The following is an 11,187-nucleotide window of genomic DNA, read 5'->3' on the forward strand; positions in this document are numbered from 1 at the left end:
TATATATATATATATATATATATATATATATATATATAGCAAACATATAATTTTCCGATTGTCTGTCTGTCTGTCTGTCTGTCTGTCTGTCTGTCTGTCTGTCTGTCTGAATGAATGAGTGAGTGAGTGAGTGAGTGTCTGTCTGAGTGTCTGTCTGTCTGTCTGTCTGTCTGTCTGTCTGTCTGTCTGTCTGTCTGTCTGTCTGTCTGTCTGTCTGTCTGTCTGTCTGTCTGTCACAGCGTTTCTCCTCAGTGGCTGGAGCAATTGATCTGAAATCGCATCACCATTAGCATATGAATACACCTGACTAACTGTGAAGCCCGTTTGTCACTTTCACAAATCATATGCTGTATATTAGCATTTTTATGGTGTATCTATATCTATTCTGCATCTAGCATGAGGCATATCTATTCTGCATCTAGCATGAGGCAACATGTTTAACCAGCTCTGTGTGTGTGTGTGTGTGTGTGTGTGTGTGTGTGTGTGTGTGTGTGTGTGTGTGTGTGTGTGTGTATAATCGCATCACCATTAGCATATGAATACACCTGACATAACTGTGAAGCCCGTTTGTCACTTTCACAAATCATATGCTGTATATTAGCATTTTTATGGTGTATCTATTTCTATTCTGCATCTAGCATGAGGCATATCTATTCTGCATCTAGCATGAGGCAACATGTTTAACCAGCTCTCTCTGTGTGTGTGTGTGTGTGTGTGTGTGTGTGTGTGTGTGTGTGTGTGTGTGTGTGTGTGTGTGTGTGTGTGTGTGTGTGTGTAATCGCATCACCATTAGCATATGAATACACCTGACATAAGGTCAACTAAAAGGAGAAAGCGGCAGAAAGCGCTGTTCTTCTATTCTCTCTTGTCAGTTGTCAACTTGTAGATCAGGGGTTCTCAACAGGGTGTCCTCAGAGTTACTACAGGCCGGGGCCATCCAAATCTTTGTGTGATAGAAGCTTTTTTTCTCCATTTCTTTATCAACCACTTGAACCCTAGCGTGTGTGTGTGTGTGTGTGTGTGTGTGTGTGTGTGTGTGTGTGTGTGTGTGTGTGTGTGTGTGTGTAATCGCATCACCATTAGCATATGAATACACCTGACATAAGGTCAACTAAAAGGAGATCTAAGCACTTGGCTTATTTGCACAGGAAACCATCATGTAACCTTGAATGACAGACGAATAGAAGACAGTGCATGCAGTATAGTAAAAAAAATAAAAATATATATATATCTATACTATAATTTTGCGAATGTCTGTCTGTCTGAGTGTCTGTCTGAGTGAGTGTCTGAGTGAGTGTCTGTCACAGCGTTTCTCCTCAGTGGCTGGAGCAATTGATCTGAAATCGCATCACCATAAGCATATGAACACACCTGACATAACTGTGAAGCCCGTTTGTCACTTTCACAAATCGTATGCTGTATATTAGCATTTTTATGGTGTATCTACTATCTATTCTGCATCTAGCTTGAGGCACATCTATTCTGCATCTAGCATGAGGCAAAATGTTTAACCAGCTCTGTGTGTGTGTGTGTGTGTGTGTGTGTGTGTGTGTGTGTGTGTGTGTGTGTGTGTGTGTGTGTGTGTGTGTGTGTAGGCAGGCGGGTGTGTGTGCAGGCGGGTGGGCGGGCGGGCTGGGGGGGGGGGACAGTATCTCTGTAGCCATTAAACGAAACGGGTTTCTTACATTGATGCTCCTACAGTACATCATGCAAGCACCAGTTAAAGTTACTTTCCATCCCTCATATACTGTGTGCACAGTGCACATCCCATAACCCACACACTGCACATCATTTTGGAGCTCATATCTTTGAACAGGTAAGGGCTAGTATATATATATATAGCAAACATATAATTTTCCGAATGTCTGTCTGTCTGTCTGTCTGTCTGTCTGTCTGTCTGTCTGTCTGTCTGTCTGTCTGTCTGTCTGTCTGTCTGTCTGTCTGTCTGTCTGTCTGTCTGTCTGTCTGTCTGTCTGTCTGTCTGTCTGTCTGAATGAGTGAGTGAGTGAGTGTCTGTCTGTCTGAGTGAGTGTCTGTCTGTCTGTCTGTCTGTCTGTCTGTCTGTCTGTCTGTCTGTCTGTCTGTCTGTCTGTCTGTCACAGCGTTTCTCCTCAGTGGCTGGAGCAATTGATCTGAAATCGCATCACCATTAGCATATGAATACACCTGACATAACTGTGAAGCCCGTTTGTCACTTTCACAAATCATATGCTGTATATTAGCATTTTTATGGTGTATCTATATCTATTCTGCATCTAGCATGAGGCACATCTATTCTGCATCTAGCATGAGGCAACATGTTTAACCAGCTGTGTGTGTGTGTGTGTGTGTGTGTGTGTGTGTGTGTGTGTGTGTGTGTGTGTGTGTGTGTGTGTGTGTGTGTGTGTGTGTGTGTGTGTGTGTGTAATCGCATCACCATTAGCATATGAATACACCTGACATAAGGTCAACTAAAAGGAGAAAGCGGCAGAAAGCGCTGTTCTTCTATTCTCTCTTGTCAGTTGTCAACTTGTAGATCAGGGGTCCTCAACAGGTTGTCCTCAGAGTTACTACAGGCCGGGGCCATCCAAATCTTTGTGTGATAGAAGCTTTTTTTCTCCATTTCTTTATCAACCACTTGAACCCTAGCGTCCATATTCTGAGAACTTTAGTCAAAAATAGATCGTAACCAGGCCTGGAATTTCGTCATTTTAGGGGCAAGGCCACTTGGCCTTTGGGGTTGTCCATGTTTTGAGGGCACAAAGGCCAAATGCCAGGGCAGGGAGGCCATCAAATAAAACAAGATTTTAGTCCATTGAAATAATTATTTGAATTTAAGGGTTACATTTCTTATGTAGAATATCTGCTGTGAAATAAATAAATACATATTTACAATCTGATGCTCAGCCCTGCACAAATCAAAGAAACTGGATTGGTTTAAAAATGGGGACTCAACAAGACACTGGTGTCCACATGACAAGAAAGACACTGATGTTTACATATTGACAACACAGAGGAGAAAGTAGTACAGTCAGCTGGGCTGGGGCATTAAGGCCAATGTGGCCTCAGGGCATGACATTTTTTGGAGGGGCACAAGGCCAAACTGAGGGTTAACGGCGGCCATGGCCTTCATGGCCTCCCTGAAATTCCTGCCCTGATCGTAACATTTAATTATCAATATATATCCATTAAATAATCATGATTTTGTATGACCCACCCACTAATGATTGATTGATTGATTGATTGATTGATTGATTGATTGATTGATTGATTGATTGAATATAATAATATAATATAACATTGAATGACAGACGGATAGAACAGAGTACTATGCAGTAGATATAGTCAGAGAAAAAAGGGAAATTGAAAAATATATACAGTAGATAATTACAAAGAAGAGTCAGGGGGAGGCAGGGGCGTCAAGTATTGCAGGGGTATGGAGCTGCCATACCCGGGGTCCAGGGGGGAAAATAAAAGTTACTTTTAAATATACATCCATGAATGTTTCTTTGTCTATCTGCGCTGGTTATTATGTTGTTAAATTACAGTAAAATAACTACAAATGCGAAATTTAACATAATGGTCACTTAAACAAGGTATTGTAATTATATTCTCCACACTTGTATTCTCCTCATCTTGACAAAATGGTATATTCCCAGGTCCCACAGGTCAGCTGCACAGGTGAAATGCATTATTGTTAATTGTGGCACGTTTAACTAACAGGCTAAGTTTAGCTGCACTTGAAAAACCATTCCAGGCTGGCATATCCAGCCCAAGAAACCGTTGAAACCAGTTTCCCATTTTTTTTCAGACTTTGTGGAAATAGCCGATCTACATGCTCACAACGCCTCGCAGCGTGAGGCGTTGTGAGCATGTAGATCGGCTATTTTCACAATAGAACCGCGTTATCCAAAATGTCATGCCTATTTTCCATGAGGACTCCCACCTTTGCCATACCCTAGCTTTTGCAGTATAGCTGGAGAACGAGTTTGACCCTTTGTTTGACCTGACTCTGGGTTGAATGTGATCTGTGGCAGTGCCTCTGGTGTTGTAATTGTGGACATCCTTAACGTTTTTAAAGTATTTGGTCAGGTACATGGGTATGTTAATGGTGTAGGCGCGTGCGTGCGACACCTTTGGTGTCTGTCTGAGTGTCTGGCCCTGTAACAGCGTAACCGTTTCATGCCAAAACGCATGGCCCCTGTAACAGCGCTGTAAGCAATCAACTGGAAAAGTTTCATTGTGGTAGCTATTAGTTTTTTTTTTACCCTATTCACCTGGTGTCTGTCTGAGTGTCTGGCCCTGTAACAGCGTAACCGTTTCATGCCAAAACGCATGGCCCCTGTAACAGCGCTGTAAGCAATCAACTGGAAAAGTTTCATTGTGGTAGCTATTAGTTTTTTTTTTACCCTATTCACCTGTAGTGTCTCGCCTTAAGAAATAGGCTCCTCCCACACATTTCACAAGGCGATTACGTTGTCACGTCTCTACCAAGATTGTTTGTGTTTCGTTTTGAGAGGTCGTTCATCCTGAAAAACACGTTTTGGCATGAAACGGTTACGTTTTGCACAAAAAAGTTTATCTAGAAAGAAATAAATAAAGTTTCCCTAGAACTATAGTGTGTTGCCCTGTAAGGGCAACCACACTAACTAGAAAATTTGCAATTTGGGAAATTGCGAGTGTGGTTGCCTGCCCCGCCGCCCCCTATGGGTCGAACTGGAAATGCTTTTGGGGATTTGTTGAATATCCCACCCGCGACTTGTGGTTAAAATTTTGTGTTGACTGGATGTGTCGTTTGTGATTTATGGCTGATTTTTGCGAAACGGGCCCCTCCCGCTAAATTTGGAAGGCTGTTACAGACGAACGGTATGGACTATCGAAATATCGCTTGAATATGTTTATCGCATGGGTCCAGAGATCAACTGTACCGATTTTTGTGACATTTGGAGAAAATATGTGGGAAAAGGAGCAAAAAGTGTGTTTTGAAGAAAATTCAAAATGGCGGAAAATCTATCCTGACGCAAATGGGCGTGGCCTATATGGGGAGATGCGTCATGACCCAAGGAATCCAGGGAAAAAATAATTTTAATTTTCCGACCTACGGTTCAAGAGTTACAGGCCGAAACGTAAAGTGGACTGTTATAGCGCCACCATGAGGCCAACTGACGAAATAATTTTTCATTTAATCCTTGATATCATTATAAATCTCCTCTCCAAGTTTTGAAACTGTAGCCCCTATGGTTTGCGAGAGAAAAAATATTGAATGTGAGTTTTTGCAATTCCCATTATAAGTCAATGGGGAAAATTAATTCACTAATAAATTAATATCAATTAAACTATACAACTTTTCTCTTAGAAAAGTAATAGCACACTATTCCCGATCAAGCCGGTCGATTTGACATATGGCGCGAGTGTGTGGCGCAAAAACTGTGGGAGGAGATTCGCGCCGAAAAAAAGGTTACATTGAAAGAATAATAATAAATAAAGTTTCCCTAGAACTATAGTGTGTTGCCCTGTTAGGGCAACCACACTAACTAGAAAATGTGCAATTTGGGAAATTGCGAGTGTGGTTGCCTGCCCTGCCACCCCCTATGGGTCGAACTGGAAATGCTTTTGGGGATTTGTTGAATATCCCACCCGCGACTTGTGGTTAAAATTTGGTGTTGACTGGATGTTTCGTTTCTGATTTATGGCTATTTTTGGCGAAACTGGCCCCTCTCGCTAACTTCGTAAGCCTGTTACGGACGAACGGTATGTACTATCGAAATATCGCTTGAATATGTTCATCGCATGGGTCCAGAGATCATGTGTACCGATTTTTGTGACATTTGGAGAAAATATGTAGGAAAAGGAGCAAAAAGTGTGTTTTGAAGAAAATTCAAAATGGCGGAAAATCTATCCTGACGCAAATGGGCGGGGCCTATATGGGGAGATGCGTCATGACCCAAGGAATCCAGGGAAAAAGGAATTTTAATTTTCCGACCTACGGTTAGAGAGTTATAGGCCGAAACGTAAAGTGGGCTGTTATAGCGCCACCATCTGGCCGATTGATGTAATTATTTTTCAGTTAATCCTTAGAAGCACTAGGAATCTCCTCTCCAAATTGTGAAACTGTAGCCCTTAAGACTTTTGAGAGAAAAATACTTGAACTCGGCTCCCATTATAAGTCAATGGGAAAATTAATTCACTAATAAATTAATATCAATTAAACTATACAACTTTTCTCTTAGAAAAGTAATAGCACACTATTCCCGATCAAGCCGGTCGATTTGACATATGGCGCGAGTGTGTGGCGCAAAAACTGTGGGAGGAGATTCGCGCCGAAAAAAAGGTTACTCTAGTAAGTAAAGAAATAAAGTTACCCTAGAACTATAGTGTGGTTGCCCTGTTGGGCAACCACACTAACTAGAAAATGTGCAATTTGGGAAATTGCGAGTGTGGTTGCCCGACCCGCCCCGGCGCGAGTCTTGTGGCGTCGCTCCCGAGATCGTTTGTGTTTCGTTTTGAGAGGGTCGTTCCCCCTGAAAAACGCGTTTTGGCCTGAAACGGTTACGTTTTGTGCGTTTGTGGCGCCCCCTAAGGGTCGAAGTGGAAATGCTTTTGGGGATTTGTTGAGTATATCACCTGCGAATTGTGGTTAAAATTTGATGTTTACCGGATGATTCATTTGTGATTTATGGCTATTTATTGCGAAACGGGCCCCTCTCGCTAAGTTTGGAAGCCTGTTACGGACGAACGGTTTGGACTATCGAAATATCGCTTGAGTATGTTTATCGCATGGGTCCATAGATCATGTGTACCGATTTTTGTGACATTTGGAGAAAATATGTAGGAAAAGGAGCAAAAAGTGTGTTTTGAAGAAAATTCAAAATGGCGGAAAATCTATCCTGACGCAAATGGGCGTGGCCTATATGGAGAGATGCGTCATGACCCAAGGAATCCAGGGAAAAAATAATTTTAATTTTCCGACCTACGGTTCAAGAGTTATAAGCCAAAACGTAAAGTGAGCTGTTATAGCGCCACCATGAGGCCGAATGATGTAATTATTTTTCAGTTAATCCTTGCTTGCATTATGAACCTCCTCTCCAAGTTTTGAAACTGTAGCCCCAATGGTTTGTGAGAGAAAAATAATTCAATGTGAGTTTTTGTGATTCCCATTATAAGTCAATGGGGAAAATTAATTCACTAATAAATTAATATCAATTAAACGATACAACCTTTCTCTTAGCAAAATGATAGCACACGATTCCCGATGAAGCCGGTCGATTTGACATATGGCGTGAGTGTCTGGCGCAAAAACTGTGGGCCGTGAAACGCGTCAAAATAAAGTTTACACGGAAAAATAAAGTTTCCCGAGGACTATAGTGTGTTGCCCTGTAAGGGCAACCACACTAACTAGAAAATGTGCAATTTGGGAAATTGCGAGTGTGGTTGCCCGCTCCACCCCGGCGCGAGCGGCGGGGATGCGCTCCCGAGATCGATGTAAGGATATGGTTTCTTGTTTTTTAAGAAATGGGCTCCTCCCACAAATTTTGCAAGGCGATTTTACGTTGTCACGTCGCTCCCGAGATCATTTGTGTTTCGTTTTGAGAGGGTTGTTCCCCCTGAAAAACGCGTTTTGGCCTGAAACGGTTACGTTTTGTGCGTTTGTGGCGCCCCCTAAGGGTCGAAGTGGAAATGCTTTTGGGGATTTGTTGAATATCCCACCCGCAACTTGTGGTTAAAATTTGGTGTTGACTGGATGTTTCGTTTTTGATTTATGGCTATTTTTGGCAAAACGGGCCCCTCTCGCTAACTTCGGAAGCGTGTTCCGGACGAACGGTATGGACTATCAAAATATCGCTTGAATATGTTTATCGCGTGGGTTCAGAGATCTTGTGTACCGATTTTTGTGACATTTGGAGAAAATATGTGGGAAAAGGAGCAAAAAGTGTGTTTTGAAGAAAATTCAAAATGGCGGAAAATCTATCCTGACGCAAATGGGCGTGGCCTATATAGGGAGATGCGTCATGACCCAAGGAATCCAGGGAAAAAATAATTTTAATTTTCCGACCTACGGTTCAAGAGTTACAGGCCGAAACGTAAAGTGGGCTGTTATAGCGCCACCATGAGGCTGACTGACAATATTATTTTTTATTTATTCCTTGAACTCATTATGCATCTCCTCACCAAGTGTTGAAACTGTAGCCCCTATGGTTTGCAAGAGAAAAAATAATTGAATGTGAGTTTTTGCTATTCCCATTATAAGTCAATGGGTTTGGCCTGAAACGGTTACGTTTTGCGCATTTGTGGCGCCCCCTAAGGGTTGAAGTGGAAATGCTTCTGGGGATTTGTTGAATATCCCACCCGCAACTTGTGGTTAAAATTTGGTGTTGACTGGATGTTTCGTTTCTGATTTATGACTATTTTTGGCGAAACGGGCCCCTCTTGCTAACTTCGTAAGCCTGTTCCGGACGAACGGTATGGACTATCGAAATATCGCTTGAATATGTTTATTGCATGGGTCCAGAGATCCTGTGTACCAATTTTTGTGACATTTGGAGAAAATATGTAGGAAAAGGAGCAAAAAGTGTGTTTTGAAGAAAATTCAAAATGGCGGAAAATCTATCCTGACGCAAATGGGCGTGGCCTATATGGGGAGATGCGTCATGACCCAAGGAATCCAGGGAAAAAATAATTTTAATTTTCCGACCTACGGTTCAAGAGTTACAGGCCAAAACGTAAAGTGGGCTGTTATAGCGCCACCATGTGGCCGACTGATGTAATTTTTTTTAAATTAATTCTTACAATTATTATGAATCTCCTCTCCAAGTTTTGAAACTGTAGACCCTATGGTTTGCGAGGGAAAAATAATTGAATGTGAGTTTTTTCGATTCCCATTATAAGTCAATGGGGAAAATTAATTCACTAATAAATTAATATCAATTAAACTATACAACTTTTCTCTTAGAAAAGTAATAGCACACTATTCCCGATCAAGCCGGTCGATTTGACATATGGCTCGAGTGTGTGGCGCAAAAACTGTGGGAGGAGATTCGCGCCGAAAAAAAGGTTACACTAGAAGTCAAGAATAATAATAAATAAAGTTTCCCTAGAACTATAGTGTGTTGCCCTGTTAGGGCAACCACACTAACTAGAAAATGTGCAATTTGGGAAATTGCGAGTGTGGTTGCCTGCCCTGCCCCGGCGCGAGTCGTGGGGATGCGCCGCCGGGACCCTGAGCAAAACGCAGGGTTCCGAGGAAGACGACGTCGGGACGGATAGCGTCGGGGCCGTGTGACGCGCGATTAGAAAAGGTGCCGGTCGGATCCTGCGTTCCCAAAGTAAGGATATGGTTTCTTGTTTTTAAGAAATAGGCTCCTCCCACGAGTTCCGCAAGGCGATTACGTTGTCGCGTCGCTCCCGAGATCGTTTGTGTTTCGTTTTGAGAGGGTTGTTCCCCCTGAAAAAAGCGTTTTGGCCTGAAACGGTTACGTTTTGTGCGTTTGTGGCGCCCCCTAAGGGTCGAAGTGGAAATGCTTTTGGGGATTTGTTGAATATCCCACCCGCAACTTGTGGTTAAAATTTGGTGTTGACTGGATGTTTCGTTTATGATTTATGGCTATTTTTGTGAAAACGGGCCCCTCTCGCTAACTTTGGAAGCGTGTTCCGGACGAACGGTATGGACTATCGAAATATCGCTTGAATATGTTTATCGCGTGGGTTCAGAGATCTTGTGTACCGATTTTTGTGACATTTGGAGAAAATATGTGGGAAAAGGAGCAAAAAGTGTGTTTTGAAGAAAATTCAAAATGGCGGAAAATCTATCCTGACGCAAATGGGCGTGGCCTATATGGAGAGATGCGTCATGACCCAAGGAATCCAGGGAAAAAATAATTTTAATTTTCCGACCTACGGTTCAAGAGTTATAGGGCAAAACGTAAAGTGGGGTGTTATAGCGCCACCATGTGGCCGAATGATGTAATTATTTTTTAATTAATTCTTAAAGTTATTATGAATCTCCTCTCCAAGTTTTGAAACTTTAGACCCTATGGTTTAAGAGAGAGAAAATAATTGAATGTGAGTTTTTGCTATTCCCATTATAAGTCAATGGGGGAAATTAATTCACTAATAAATTCATATCAATTAAACGATACAACTTTTCTCTTATCGCAATAATAGCACTCGATTCCCGATGAAGCCGGTCGATTTGACATATGGCGCGAGTGTGTGGCGCAAAAACTGTGGGCCGTGAAACGCGCCGAAAAAAAGTTTATCTAGAAAGAAATAAATAAAGTTTCCCTAGAACTATAGTGTGTTGCCCTGTAAGGGCAACCACACTAACTAGAAAATGTGCAATTTGGGAAATTGCGAGTGTGGTTGCCTGCCCTGCCCCGGCGCGAGTCGCTGGGATGCGCCGCCGGGACTCTGAGCCAAACGCAGGGGTCCGAGGGAGACGACGTCGGGATGGATAGCGTCGGGGCCGTGCGACGCGCGATTGGAAAAGGTGCCGGTCGGATCCTGCGTTCCTGAAGTAAGGATGTGGTTTCTTGTTTTTAAGAAATAGGCTCCTCCCACGAGTTCCGCGAGGCGATTACGTTGTCGCGTCTCTCCCGAGATCGTTTGTGTTTTGTTTTGAGAGGGTCGTTCCCCCTGAAAAACACGTTTTGGCATGAAACGGTTACGTTTTGCGCATTTGTGGCGTCCCCTATGGGTCGAAGTGGAAATGCTTTTGGGTATATGTTCAGTATAGCGCCGGCCACTTGTGGTTAAAATTTGGTGTTGACTGGATGTTTCGTTTGTGATTTATGGCTACTTCTTACAAAACAGGCTCCTCCCGCTAACTTTGGAACCCTGTTACGGAAGAACGGTATGGACTATCAAAATATCGTTTGAATATGTTTATCGCATGAGTCCATAGATCATGTGTACTGATTTTTGTGACATTTGGAGAAAATATGTAGGAAAAGGATCAAAAAGTGTGTTTTGAAGAAAATTCAAAATTGCGGAAAAATCAATCCTGGCGCAAATGGGTGGGGCCTATATGGGGGGATGCGTCATGACCCAAGGAATCCAGGGAAAAAGGAATTTTAATTTTTTGACCAATGGTTCAAGAGTTATAAGCCAAAACGTAAAGTGAGCTGGTATAGCGCCACCATGAGGCCGACTGATGTAATTATTTTTTAATAAATCCTTGTAGTTATTATGAACCTTCCCTCCAAGTGTTGT

The sequence above is a fragment of the Nannobrachium achirus genome, assembly GCF_963921795.1.
Source record: "Nannobrachium achirus genome assembly, chromosome: 1".
NCBI lineage: Eukaryota > Metazoa > Chordata > Actinopteri > Myctophiformes > Myctophidae > Nannobrachium > Nannobrachium achirus.